The 15,569-nt window shown below is 42.8% G+C and overlaps 1 long non-coding RNA gene across 1 annotated transcript in view; it reads left to right on the top strand.

Annotated features, from left to right (window-relative positions):
- LOC310682362 overlaps window positions 1-15,569 on the top strand; it is a 599,763-nt gene that overhangs the window by 397,733 nt on the left and 186,461 nt on the right. The window lies entirely within an intron of this gene.

Below are 15,569 nucleotides of genomic sequence, written 5' to 3'. Positions count from 1 at the left end.
GTGAAGCCATTTTGGGAGCCAGTATGGTGTAGTGTAGTGGTTAAGTCTTGTAATCTGGGGAACCGGGTTCGCATCTCCGCTCCTTCACATGCAGCTGCTGGGTGACCTTGGGCCAGTCACACTTCTTTGAAGTCTCTCAGCCCCACTCACCTCACAGAGTGTTTGTTGTGGGGGAGGAAGGGAAAGGAGAGTGTTAGCCGCTTTGAGACTCCTTCAGGTAGTGATAAAGTGGAATATCAAATCCAAACTCTTCTTCTTCTTCTTCTTGTTTCCACCAGGCATTTGGGTTGATCTTGGTTCATTTCCCTGCTGCTATGAATGCTGTTGGCTTTGCTCCAGTTTTGTCTTTATTTTTTTTTAGCTGTCTCTTATTAGCTGCATGCCATTTTTACGGGTCTATATATTTTTTAAACTTGCTGTAAGCCACCATGGGGGCCTTTGTAGCCAAAAGGTGGGCTAAAAGAGCTAAGCAAGAAAGCATAGAAGACTTTGGCAAAGCTTTCTTCACCATCCATCCCCATAGCTATGTCCCTTTGTTTCATAAACCTTTAAAAATCTTGTGTCCAAAAATGCATATAACAGAAGAAACACACACAGAAAAATGCATATGATTTTTTGTGCAGACTTTTAAAAGAAAACAAATGGAAGACATTTGCAGAACTGGGGGAAACTGAACTTAAGTTTGGAAAGGTGAAAAAGAAAAGCAAGTCAACAGATTCATTCATTCCTTGTTGGGGAAACATGAACAAAGGAATAACTATTACAAAATTTTAGTCAGGATTGCAGCATTGTCCCTGTTTCAGGGCTGTGGCACAGGTACTGATCCTGCTCTTCACTAGTGAACCATGTGGACAGATAATGGTAAGTAGAGATTGACCGTGTGGCATGTGAATATGAAGTGTGCTGAATTAGGTAAAAAGGCAAAGGTAAAGGATCCCTGGATGGTTACGTCCAGTCAAACACGGCTATGGGGTTGCAGCGTTCATCTCCCTTTCAGGCTGAGGGAGCCGGCGTTTGTCCACAGACAGCTTTCCAGGTCATGCGGCCAGCATGACTAAACTGCTTCTGGCGTAACGGAACACCGTGATGGAAAACAGAGCTCACAGAAATGCCATTTACCTTCCTGCCGCAGCCGTACCTATTTATCTACTTGCATTGGCGTGCTTTCGAACTGCTAGGTTGGCAGGAGCTGGGACAGAGCAATGGGAGCTCACCCAATCGTGGGGATTTGCTGAATTAGTGCATCCTAACACTTAAAAAGCACTTCGTCTTGAGGCACCTGCCAGGGGACATAAATTATTTCATGAAAGCTGACCTAAAAATGAATAGACACAAGTGTACCTATGTCATGGTCATTCACAGTGTTTTGTACTTGTTTTTTAATATTTAAAAAGCCCCTTGTTTTATCCGACTGCTCTACTGATGCCTAAAGAATGTATAAATTGGTGAGGACATGGTACTATTATCTTCAAGTCTATAAAAGACTAAGAGATTTAATCATGCTACTTTTTGAGTACTTTTTGAGTAAAACCTATTACAATTTTGTATGGTGAATTTGTATTATTATTTCCACATGGTAGGGCCCAATGGTGAAGGCTTCCCTAAGGCCAACTGATATATTCATGGTGAGAATTAGACCAGGGGTCTTCTGGCTCATAGCTCCCACTCTTCTACATGGCTCTAGCTCATATACCATCAGGATTTCAATTGTATCACCTTTCTCCAAACATCTAAACAAGATCTTCAAAAGCCGTAAGGTCTCATGAACTATTCCTTATAAATAATTTATTTCACTAGGTAGAACATCTTCGCCGTCCAAATAAACATCAAGGCATTTCTCTGCCTCAGGCTGGTGGATTTTCAAAGCCCAGTTCTTGCACATAAGAGGCTTCTGGAAATAAAAGTTCTGCACATTCTGGACAAGAGTTGCACAACCAAAAATAAAATATGAAAATTGCTATTAAGAATCACAACAATATTGCCTTCTGTTTACAATGTGTCTGGCAAAACTACAGCATGTCTAAATGATGTCCAACCTAAATATCTCCAGTGATGGAGAACCTATCAACTCCCAGTACAGGGCCACTCAGCCATCTTTTTTGTTTTGCATTCAGGAGTATCTCTCCTCTTAACAATATAAGGGTGGTCACATGGACTTCCATATTGAAATGGATTTCTGCCCTCAAAACTTTCAGGATGGTCACATGACATAAGCAGTGATCTGTGCATGTTCCATAGCTTTCAGCAAACATCTCAAAACTTTCCAGACCAGAATTATTCCAATATTGTTATTTTGTGTGCTATGGCATCACTATGTGCCAAACTGAAGTTGCTTCTTTGTGACGTAGCCACTCCCACATACTTTCTCTGTTGATGCTGTTTTTGTGGAACTGAGCAAAGGTTCAGCACATGAATCACAGCCCAAAGTGTCATCGCACAACTAACTTATGCTTAAATTAAAAGGGGGGAGAGTCAAAGCAGGCCAGTGCAGAGTCAATAGTGCAGAACTATTGACAAGCAATTATGGAGCAGCGGAGGGAGATGATTCCATTACAAATCCACATTGAAAGTGTAAAATGCTTATTGCCATGTACACTCACAATAAGACACCTGTTTGGAGGCCCCCACAGTCTGTTCTGCTGATGAACCATCAGGAAATTTCTCCTAATATTGAGCTGAAATCTGTTTCCCTGAAATGTCCACCCGATGGTTCTAGTCCTGCCTCTGGAGCAACAGAAGAAGGCTGCTCCATTTTCTGCATGAGAGCCCACAAGATATTTGAAGATTGTTATAACGTCTCTTCTAGTATTTTCTCCAAGCTACAACACACTCAGCTCTTTTAACTATTCCACATTATTTTTATATGTGTTGGAAGCCACCCAGAGTGGCTGGGACAACCCCGCCAGATGGGCGCGGTATAAATAAAAAATTGTTCTTGTTCTTGTTGTTGCTGCTCTCCTCTGGACCCACTGCAATCCAGTGCAGCCCTTCTCAAAATGTGTCACTCTCCCTCTCTTGTTGTTGTTGTTGTTCATCTCTGAAATCCAGGACCATTTATTAGACTTCTGTCTAAAGCCAAATGCACACAGCCCTAGCCTGGAAGAGACACATGCTGGCTACAGTCAATAAATCACTTTAAGTAGGAGAGTTTTGAAGGAACCCCATCAACTTCAGAGGAAATTCAATACGACTGCATTGAAAATCAGGATTTGTCTACCTGAGCCCTTGGCTGCAAGAACCCACTGCTTTGTAAACCATGTGATTGACTAAAAAGGTACCCTACTGACTATAGATTGTTTAGCATTAAACTGGTGTATAGTTTAAAGTTTGGGTTTGGATTAGATAGCCCTCGGATCAAATCCCTGATCTGCCTTGAAGCTCACTGGGTGGCCTTGGGCAAGTCAGTATATCAGCCTAACAAGATGGTTGTGAAGATGAGATAAAATGGGATAACCTTTATATATCTCTTTGAGCTCCTTGGAGAATGGGAGGGATAGAATTGTGACAAAGAAGCAATATTATTGAAGCTCTCCTCTTTCCCATCTGGCACTGGATTAAATCAGAAGAAGCAATCCATTTACATAGATGTGCTCAGAGTACACAGTTATTTTTCAGCAAGGTAATATTTCTCTCCTGACCCAAACACACTCATGCCCAGAAACTAATACTTTAATGGCTTAAATCTTCTTAATTTTTTTAAAGGAACTATCTTCTGCAGAACTTCAGAAAGAGAATTATGGCTTGCTGGTGTTGTCATATTTATAATGCCGAAATATTTCAATTGTGTCAAATTATGTGAAGCTGTAAAATTCAAATATAAAAAGACCCCTCCAGTGATGATGAATTTTAAAAGCCAATTAAAGGCATGCGGTGTCCAGGCAACCAAGTAGAGACATTTATCCAGTAGACAAATTAGTTAATTTCATATAAATCCTATAAAAGCTGGAACATTTGAAAGTGAGGCGTATTAAACATCTGCAATTTCAGATTTCAGGCCTAAATGGTCATTACTAACCCAGGCTGCTTGGCTGTGAAAATGTATCAAGCCAGTTACAGAAATCCTAGAGCAGGAGTGGAGAACCTGTGGGCCAAATGTGGGCAAGAGGCCTCTCCATCCAGGCTGCAGATGCCATTCCACTCCCTTCACCACTGCACAGCAATTAGTTTTGAGACTAGCCTCCCCCTGGTGCAAAGGGAAAGCTGTTCTCAAGACTAATTTCCATGCACTTGAGGAGGGATTGTAGCCAAGAGGGTGGAGGTTAGCTCTTGAGTGGGAAATGGAAATCTTGGTGGGAAGGAGAATGGAATGGAGTTCTTGTGAGGAAGACAACAGAAGAAGAGCCAGCATCCTGTTCTCACAGTAGCCAGTCAGATGCCTATGACTCCAAGCAGGACCCAAGCACAACAGGCCTCCCACCTCTTTCAGTTTCCAGCAACTGGTATTCGGAAACAGACCATGCACTTTGACCCCACTACCAGCAAAACTCAATACTGCATTGAACTAGAGCAAAGTTTCACTCAGGCACCAACTGAAGACCTACATTGGCTCCCAGTACGTTTCCAAGCACAATTCAAAGTGTTGGTGCTGACCTTTAAAGCCATAGATGGCCTCAGCCCTGCACACCTGAAGGGGCTTCTCCACCCTCGTCGTCCCGCCCAGACGCTGAGGTCCAGCGCCAAGGGCCTTCTGGCAGTTCCCACACTTTGAGAAGCAAAGCTACAGGGAACCAGGGCCTTTTCAGTAGTGGAGCCCGCCCTGTGGAATGCCCTCCCATCAGATATCAAAAAAATAAACAACTATCTGACTTTTAGAGGAAATCTGAAGGCAGCCCTGTTTAGGGAAGTTTTAAATGTTTGATGTTTTGCCACTTTGAAAAAATTATTATTAATATTCTGTTGGGAGCCGCCCAGAGTGGCTGGGGAAACCCAGCCCGATGGGCGGGGTATAAATAAAATTGTTGTTGTTGTTGTTGTTGTTGTTGTTGTTGTTATACAGTACATTTAAAGCAGTATCATACCACTTTAAACAGTCAAGGCTTCCCCCAAACAATCCTGAACTGTAGTTTGTTAAGGATGCCGAGTGTTGTTAGGATAGCTCTAGTCCCCTCACAGAACTACAATTCCCAGAGTCCCTTAGGCAGAGGACTGATTGTTAAAGCTCTCTGGAAGAGGTGGTTGGATCTCCTGGCTCAGCCAGTCTCCAGTTGGTTACTCCTGGGCAGGAGGTCAGCTGGCAGTCTCCCTGACAGGCAGCTGTGGGAACGTGGGGACCTTCAGTCTCCACAACTGCCTCATAGGAGGAGGATCTACCAAAGAAGAGTTATGCATTAGGCATTCCTGTGCAGATCCTGTTTCTTTCTAATAAACAGTTCATTTACTCTATGTGATTTACAGTTGGCTCACTCCTGACACTGGGATTAGATGGTGAGACAGAAAAGGTATAGTTTTGTGTCATTCACATATTGGTGACACGTCAGCCCAAAACTCCAAATAACTTCTCCCAGCCATTTCATGTAGAATCAAAAAGCTTGGGGGAAAAGACAGAACCTCCCCACAGCACCACCTTCCAGGTCCATCCCACAACATCACTCTACCCACCTGTGACTCCCAGTGACTGGTCTCCAGAGGCATTGTGCCTCTGACAGTGGAGGAAGAACATAGCCAGGTAGAACATAACTAGTAGCCTCCAATTTGCCTTGCTCAGTAATAGTCACTCTGAAGCTGCGTGGTGTTTCCCGAAAGCAAAAGGTCCAAACCTGACTCTTTCAATCATGCTTCCACCAGTATTTCCTTCAGGGGTTCAGAAATTATGTCATCTCTTATTGGAGCATCAACCACTCAGGTGCCCATGTTATGCAACTATCACTGGCAGATACCTGGAACCCAGGAAAGCTAAAAGGCAGGTGTTGGGCCCTAATCCTCAAAGCAACAATTGAATAACATGGCCTTTGCTGCCCCCTGAAGGCTTCCCACACTCCTTTCATCTTTCTCCCCTCCTGCACTTCTCTTTCTCAGAGAAATACCATACATGTATTGTCTTGCTCAGAAAGGCCTACTTTATTCTCATCAATAAACTAAGCTTATTTTTTGTTAGAAATGCAAACTGAGAGGTTTGCCCATTGGATTCCTCTCTCCCTCCTCCCCTCACCACTTCACCAGCATCCTCAGTGTGGATACAATCAATCTCCAAACAGGAGATTGAGAGAGCTGATCGTTTTTACTGATCTATTGTGAGGAGAAGTCAGAGGCTGCAGCTTGCTTCCTCCATATCACAGTGTGATTGTGTGTAGTGCTCGAACAGTTAATCCGCTTCTGTCAGTCAAACCAGAAGATATGACTCAAAGGCACATGGGGGCAGATAGATTGAGTGGGAAGGTGACATTTTTATCTAGTCACTTTTCTGACAGTAACAACACTTTGGGATTATTTTGATGTTAATTATTTCATCTTGAGAACATTCTTCCCCTACAGAGGATACTAAAAGTTGCTTTTCAGACTTTTCACTCCTTCCTATTGTAGAGTAAAATGAGTAAACATTTATGACTGTTTCACGGGAAGGCATAGCTAATGGCCCCTGGGTTCAATCTTCAATGCTCCACTAGACCAAATCTCTTTACATGGAAAGAAGAAAGGAGAGATCAGTGAGGAGAAAAAAGTTTGAAACCTCTTGCTTGCAACACTTGAGAGAATATAGTGGCCTGTAGAAATAAAAACTGCTCAGAATCCTTTCTCTAGGGAAGTGGTTTTCAACCACTGTGCTGTGGCACTTGGGGTGCCTTGAATGATGGTCAGAGGTGCTGCGGGCAACACTGGCCTCTGTGCCTCTTTCCTTCCCTCTCTCCTCTGATGGCCTCTTGCAGCTCTGCCTCCCAAAGGCTTGCACAGCTGTTTGTTGCAGCGGCCCTGGCTATAAGCTCCCCAGGCAAATGGTGCCTCTGGGGCTGGCCAGGGGATGCTTCCCAGGCTCCTGTGGGACAGTGTGAGGAGGCACCTCTCTTTGGGGCAGGGGGGACAGCTCAGAGACCAGGGGTGGCATCTGCGGCTGCCCAAAGGAGAGGGGAAAGGAGAGGAGGCTGAGGGAACACTCCACAAGGAAGGGTTTTTGGGAAAGGGTGAGAGGCTGCCAGCTCTGAAGAAGAAGAAGAAGAAGAAGAAGAAGAAGAAGAAGAAGAAGAAGAAGAAGAAGAAGAAGAAGAAGAAGAAGAGTTTGGATTTGATATCCCGCCTTTCACTCCCTTTTTTTTAAAGGAGTCTCAAAGCAGCTAACATTCTCCTTTCCCTTCCTCCCCCACAACAAACACTCTGTGAGGTGAGCGGGGCTGAGAGACTTCAGAGAAGTGTGACTGGCCCAAGGTCACCCAGCAGCTGCATGTGGAGGAGCGGAGACGCAAACCTGGTTCCCCAGATTACGTGACTACCGCTCTTAACCACTACACCATACTGGCTCTCTGCAGGTAAGGGGTGGCATGACGGGACTCCTGAGCCCCACAGGGGTCCCGCAGAAAGAATGCAGTTAGTCAAGGAAGCCATGGACTCAAAAAGGTTGAAAACCTCTGCTCTAGGGCCAAACTGAACCTTCAGTTCATTAAATAAGATGCAGCAGCATATCTTGTTTTTCCTTCCACAAACAGAGGCATGAGGGAGCCCAAGATTCCACCCCAGAAAGGTATAGTGAAAACAGGACCCAGTACTTAGAAATCCGAATACTCTCGTAGGCAGCATATAAATAAATAACTCTTGCTGTCATAGCAGATCATTTTTAGCCAATGTTAATGACAGCTTATATTTGTAGCTGAAACATTCTACTGGTGTTTATGCATGTCAAAATTAACAGCAAATGATCATGCTAATTCCCAACTGAGGAAGCGTAGAGACAGCTGGTAGCAACTGCACAGTATGCATGTTGTTTTTCTTCAGAAGGCTCAGGAAGTAGAAATTTAATTGGTAGGATTGGGACATCTCTTCCCACCATCCAGCTGGATCATGCACTGCCTTCAATGCTTGCAAAGGATGCTGAGTCTGAAAATGGTGAGGCAAGAGCAACGGAAGTCTCATTAGCTTGTTATGTGCAATTCAGTTGCAGTGTATTTGGAAAGCCAACCAAGTACAAGCATTGGACACACGAACACAGCAAGAGATTGTCTCTAGCTAGAACTACCTACACTTTGCATTGGCAGTGGGGCTTCTTGTTCAGCAACGAGAGCTGCATTTTGAGGAGCTGAGTTTGTGCACCATATATTTATGGCACTACGTGGGGAATGTGTGTTTCTAGCACAGAATCACTCTATATCAATTCTTACGTAGTTGGACTACCTGAAGCCTATCGCTATATGGCTAATTCCCAAGGTAACTCACAGGGAAATGGTTGTTGTTGCTGCAACTTCTTTTGTTTGTAGCACTCTCCATATGCAGTTGTATTGGGTACAAGATCTTCAGGAAGGCGAGAGATTGTGCATTGGACTTTTCACTGGCTAACCCTTTCCTGAATTCTTCCCTTCTTCACCCAATGCAGTAAGGCTGGGTGCCTACCTCCACTGTGTGATACCGGAGAAGGAGAGGAAACTCATTTACATAAACAAATAAGAGATAGATGATGCAAGTTATCCACACATCCACAGCACTACTTACTCTCCACCTTTAAAGACTAGCCCTCCCCCCCCCCCAAAGTTGCTCAGATACTGCTGTTAATGAATCCCTAAAGTTGTGGGGCGATACCCAAACATATTTTTCTCTGTGCACAAGAAGTTCAGTCTTAAGCTACCGAAGAAGCTGTTAACTCATGGTTTGGCATAATCATCAACTTAGAAGAATATTAAAAACATCATAAAACATCAAACATTAAAAACTTCCTTTTAAAAGTCAAATAGTTGTTTATTTCCTTGACATCTGATGGGAGGGCATTCCACAGGGCGGGTGCCACCACCAAGAAGGCCCTCTGCCTGGTTCTCTGTAACCTCGCTTCTTGCAGGGAGGGAACTGCCAGAAGGCCCTCGGAGCTGGACCTCAGTGTCCAGGATGAACGATGGGGGTGGAGATGCTCCTTCAGGTATCCTTCAGGTAATCAAAGACTTATTTGTGGGGCAGAATGACTAGCTCCACAACAATGGAAGGTCCGTCTGAGACTTAATGGGATCTTGAGGGAGCTCTAAGAGTGGGTGAAATAGCAGCCTGTTTAAAAGCGACAGCTGGGTGCCTGACCAGGCATTTCCTCCCTGATCTTCCCCTCTGTGCTTCCTATGGTTCAGTGCCTTTCACAGACGGTCTTGAGGGCAGCTGGTTTACAGGGAAGGGATTCAACTTTTGATACCATAAAATACAATGTGAGAATAGTTCAGTTGGTAGACCAAGAGACTGAGGGAATCATGGTCATGAGTTTGTGCCCCTCATTGGGCAAAAGATTACTGCATAGCAGAGGGTTGGACTAGATGACTCTCATGGTCTCTTCCAACTCTACAACACTATGAGTCTATTAAATGAAAGGAGCAATCAAAATACAATTAAAAATCAATGTGAATGTTTAATATGATCAATATGCCAACTCCCACCTTGAAATATACTCAGAGTCGCACAGTGATTTCATGCTCTTTATTCAGCTCATAGTGGTGAGGAGGAATGAATGAAAGTCCCCTCAAAGTATCTGCCTTATACACATTATTTACACAATGGGCTGCACATGTTTGGCTAATTCCGGAATTCTACTGTAAGCCAATCAGGTTGTGGATTCACTTCTATCTGGAGCCTGATTGGGTGGTTCCTGCCAACCAATCATACTGCTGCATTGTTCTAGGACCAATCAGACTGCTGCCTTTGGGATCCTATTGTTCTAGGACCAATCAGACTGCTGCAGTTTGGATCCTATTCAACTCAGTACATAACACACCTGCAGCCACAAATCCACAGACATGTTGTGGACCTCCTAAATAAAGCTTGTAGACCACAGTTTGGGGACCCATGCATTAAAGTTTACTGAATGAATTAAACTAGGAATAATAAATATAATAATACTGTTCTGTACTAGTTGTGCCAGTTCCTCTGTTATTTAATATAAATGGTATCAATAAAACAGTCCTCATTCATACTTTATTAATTTCACCACCAATGATACCACGCTGCAAGGGAAGCCTTGCTGCCTTCCTTGACGGATAGCACTTCACAGCTACTCTGTCAAACTTGGGCCAATGCACGATGGCAGTATTATAAATTGACTTTAGAATGGCTTTCTATTAATAGAGGAAGAAATGGCAAACAAGAGATCCTGAATCCCGCGAGTCGCACATTGTCAATTCCATAGTGCTTCCCAGCCAAGCCTTTCCGAATTGCTCTGCAACCAGAACAGAATTCACACTCACCTTTGTAAACATTTAATTGTTTTTGACATCCATCTAACTCCCTGTATGATTATCTAGCAAACCTTTCTAAAAAAAACCGCTCTGACTCACTTCCACATTTAAACACAATAGCAAGTGCAACAATCACATATTACTATTTAAAAATAATAATTTTAAAACTGAGCTGTGGGTTATTATTAATTTCTATCCCACCTTTCACTCAAGGAGCTCAAGCCAGTGTACATGGTTCCCCCCCCCCTTCCCCTTTTTTACCCTAATAACAATGGCTTGCTCTATCATTAGGCAAAGTGAGGCAGTTGCCTCGGGGGCATCATGAAAGGGCAGCAAATTGGTAACGCAAGGGAAATGCACTTGTGGGATTCTCTTCCAAGTGCCAAAATAACTTGACTAGCTTTGCATACTATGCACCATTTTCAGCTCTGCCTCAGGCAGCAAAATATCTTGGTGGGTTAGGCTGAGAAGTAGTGACTGGCCCAAAATCACTTTCATGGCTCGTGGAGATTTGAACCTGGGTTTCCCTGATCCTGGGACGCGGGTGGCGCTGTGGGTTAAACCACAGGGCCTAGGACTTGCCGATCAGAAGTTCGGCAGTTCAAATCCCCGCGACGGGGTGAGCTCCCGTTGCTCAGTCCCTGCTCCTGCCAACCTAGCAGTTCGAAAGCACGTCAAAGTGCAAGTAGATAAATAGGTACCGCTCTGGTGGGAAGGTAAACGGCGTTTCCATGCACTGCTCTGGTTCGGCAGAAGCGGCTTAGTCATGCTGACCACATGACCCGGAAGCTGTATGCCAGCTCCCTCGGCCAATAAAGTGAGATGAGAGCCACAACCCCAGAGTCGGCCACAACTGGACCTAATGGTCAGGGGTCCCTTTACCTTTACCTTCCCTGATCCTAGAGTCTGCCACTCTTAAGACCACCACCACATTGGCCCTAATTACCTAATTTGGTACATTGTACAGAATAAGCAAGCATTCAAAATACAAATCTTCCTCTTAATCAGTAGTAGACAAAACTAAATGATGTTGCCGTAATAGTCTAAGCTACTTCACACTTTTTTCAAAGTAACTCTGTATTTCAATATATTGGAGGGGGGGAAGTTCATTTATAGAATGCATACATTGAACCTGAGACTGTTTACATGCAATCTCTAGAATCTCCAAGTACGACTAGTAAAGGCTGCATACACTCTATCCCTTAAAGCACATTTGAAGCCTCAAAGGATTCTGGGTATTGTAGTTTATCCCTCACAGTTACAGTTCCCAGCAACCCTTAACAAACCACAATGCCCAGAATTCTTTGAGGGGGGAAATGTACTTCAAATGTGCTTAAATGTTACAACTGAAACCCTGAGGAGCTCTTGCTAGTCAGCACTAGCTTACATAGGAGCTACAAGGACAGTTGCTTAATAGGCCATTTCCTATTTTCCTTAGTTTCAGCCATGTTCATTGGACTGATACTGTCTTTGCAATTTGCTCGTATCCCAAGTATCCAGAAAAATTTAGGAATCTTGCTATTATAATTTGCTCATTTCTGTTCCTAGTTTGGGAACTGTGCAGCTCTTGGCTCTGAAACACATTTTCTTTGAGGTATCGCCCATTTATTTCAATGGGAGGTTCCTCAAATTTCAGCCCTTTTCAATTCAAAGAATTCAGGATGGTGGGGGTTTTTTTAACCCTTGTCTTCCCTTTTATTGAACCCTTGTCTCGAAGATGCTGATGAAAGCAATGACATTGATAATGGACTCAGAATGAGCATGTCGTGTCATCTGATATCATGTCCTACATCAACTCTGCTATACTGGAGGCAGTAGGCATGCTGTTACCCACTAGCCTGTTAGTAATGTTTGTTTGGTTCATTAAAATGATTTCTTAGATTTGCACTGTGCCTTGCTCCATTTGTTTTGATCAAAAACCATCTCTCTCTTTTAAACAACAACATATTCTTAGTGCCTGACAAAATCTTGATCAGATAGTTAAAACCAATAAACTAAAGGCTGAATAAACAATGGAAAAACATGTAGCATGGAGTTGCTACAGTGTCATAAACAAATGGCCTTTTCTCATTTGTAACTACGTTGATTCCATGGCTAGGAGGGAGCATTTGGTAGCACCATCCAGCCTGAGTCCAGAGCTCGCAAAAGAGAAACAAACACATTATGGAAAAGAGATGAGCACCACACAGTGGTTCAATACAGGAAATGCATTGCTTGAGACTGCAGGAGATCTATCTATATATCTACACAACTATTCATAGAAAATTTCATAGCAGTTTTCAGTAATAGTACATAAAACTATATAGAAAGTTAAAATCAGTAATCAGGTAGCTATTGTGAACAGATGTATTCTTAATTACCTGCATATTCCTGACAGAATAGAAAAGTCTGCAGCATGCACTTAAACAAAAGGCAACTGCTGAATCTCCATTTGCAGAGTATTCCACAAGTCTGAGCCAATGACACTCAAGGCTTGGTTTCTTCTTGTGATCCTCTCCAACTTGGGGAATGACCAACGACACTCCTCCAATATCTCCAATGACTAGAGTATAAGTGTTCAAGCAGCTACTGGGGTACCTATGTTTCTCAAGGCTTTGTGAATTAATGCAAGGACCTTGATCTTGACTTGGTAGTAGGCAGCTTGTATATAAGTTTAAACAATGGTATCACCTTCCGTTCGGAAGCCCAAGAGGCTCAGTGGTTTAGACCACAGTGCCACCCGCGTCCCTGAGATTAACAACACATTGACTACCGTGGTCAATCTATCCCCTTCAAGGAATGGATGTAGCTGGTGAACCCGATGAAGCTGGGGTGCAACTCTGTCCAGAACAGGTAACTAGCCTATTTCCCTCATACTAGAACCACCCACCCAAAGATCCTCTTTCTTCCCAGGATTCAAGCACAGCCTATTGTCTCACATACCAAAAACTATTCATCTTGGTTCAAGCAAAAGAGTTTATTAGAGAATGGAGCTCATGTTATCCATACAGCACAGCTATGTCCATTGCTTATGCATATGTGAGGCAAGTCATAAACAGAGAGGGGCACTCTCTACTCCACATAAATCCTGCAATCATAAAAAGCCACTGTGATCCAAACGTGAATACGTGTGAGATTACCGGAAAGTTATTCTGAGCTGGTACTGCTGGACGTTGAGGTCAATGTAGAAGAAACATTTGACCAACTTGTGAAGCATATGCCAAACCTGAGAGGCAGCAGGGAGAACAGCATGGTTAGGGTTGCCATACGTCCAGAACTTCCTGGACATAACTGGTATTCAGCCCTTGTAAACAGTGTCTGGGTGGAAATCAAACAACTTTTGTGTCCAGGTTTTCACTTTTTGAAATATGGCAACCCTAAGCATGGTGCAAACTTTAATATCTTGGATGATCATGATCAGGGTCCACCACATCATCCGCTACTGGTTGTCTTGCTAATTTTCCTAACGCAGTTCACCCTCATTTCGTACAAGTGAATGTAAGTATATTTCAGTAAGGAATGCATTTCCACACACTGGAAGTGACTTGTCCCCTCACTTCATTCACTTGTATGGAATAAGGAAAAAGGACTGCAGCCAGGACCACACATGTGTGTAAACAATCAACTGAGGGAAAGTGAGAGTGCATCTCCATGCCCTGCCCCATCCACTGGTGTGGAAAAGTAGAGATTTGAACATAAAATTGGAAAAAATGAGAAGCTGGGAGAAGCTGGCATATTCACCCATTCCTGTGTACCCCCTAAGATGATACAAATATTATACACCATTCTCCTTCTCCCCCAAAGGGTTATTATTTACAAACATTTCAATCTCTTAATTTCTCCTTATGCATCCTACTTTTGTGTTTGGCTTCATGTGAGATAATGGCAGCTTTTGAGTAAAAATATTCCCATGGATGTGAGTGGGGAATCTTCACAATCCTCTTCATACAAATCTAAGCTTAAACCTCTTTTGCTTGCTCGCTTGTTCTCTTTTTCTTTTTTAAAGACAGAATCCAGAACACAAAACATTCAAAAATTAGACTTGGTACGCCCTCTGCTGCTTCTTCATTAGTACTAAAGTCTGCATCTAGAAATCTATTATTCCACAGATAGACCTCAGAAAAGTCACAGGAAGAAATGTTTGCGGCTACACACAGCTCTGCATGTGGTCCAGTTCTGAAAAGTCCATGGGTGACAGTGAAAAATGTCCATGATTTATGCATAATGATGACTGTGAAGCAATCTGATCAACTTTATTTTTAAATTGTATTTTTTGTTTGCCATCCTGAGCTCCTTGAGGAGGGAGGGCAGGATATAAATGCAATAAATTCAGTAACTTGATAACTGTCCAGGACTGTTGGAAAGGGAGAATTCTTTGTACACCACCTTTAACTGCAAAACTCTCAAGGTGGCTTTCATTGATGAAATGGAAGAATAAATATGTAATCCATTATTATTATTATTATTATTATTATTATTATTATTATTCCCTGCCCATCTGGCTGGGTTTTCCCAGCCATTGTGGGCAGCTTACAACATATCTAAAAACATAATAAAAACATCAAGCATTGTCATGTTGTCAATCAACGGATTGACAACATGACAATGCTTGCAACATATGAATGGATTGCTTATAGACGCACACTTTGTTTTGACAAATATATTGGAAAAACCAGGAACCAAAAAGAAGGAATAAAATGGGACCGTTCTACCAATGGAGGGAGGTACTAGGTAGTTCCCCAAGGATCAGTATTGGGACCTGTGCTTTTTAATTTGTTCATAAGTGATCTAGAGTTGGGATGAGCAATTTGTATTAATTTGGTGATGATTTGTTAAAATTATGGAAACCAATTAAAAAAAATGGCAAAAAACAGAGTTAGGAATGAGCAGGGACATAGCTCAAGGAGCTACGTAGCTAAGTTTCCTCACAATAATAAAATGTTCAGGGTAGTTAAAACAAAAAAGGATTGTGAATAGCTCCAAAAGGATTTCTCCAAGCTGAAAGAATAGGTAGCAAAATGGCAAATGCATTGAAATGTAAGCAACTGTAAAGTGATGCACATCAGGGCAAAAAATATTAATTTCACATATATGTGCATGGAATCTGAACTGACAGTGATTGACTAGGTGTGAGACCATGGATGTCAGCAGTGTGTGACAACAGTGAAAATGGCAAATTACATGCTAGGATCATTGGGAAAGGAATTTAAAATAATGCTGTCAACACCTTAATTCCATTATACTAATGGT

Source organism: Podarcis tiliguerta (genome assembly GCF_965153285.1).
Source record: "Podarcis tiliguerta genome assembly, chromosome: 1".
NCBI classification, from domain to species: domain Eukaryota; kingdom Metazoa; phylum Chordata; class Lepidosauria; order Squamata; family Lacertidae; genus Podarcis; species Podarcis tiliguerta.
The sequence above is the reverse complement of the archived record's forward strand: the minus strand, read 5'-3'. Positions and strand labels throughout refer to the sequence as shown.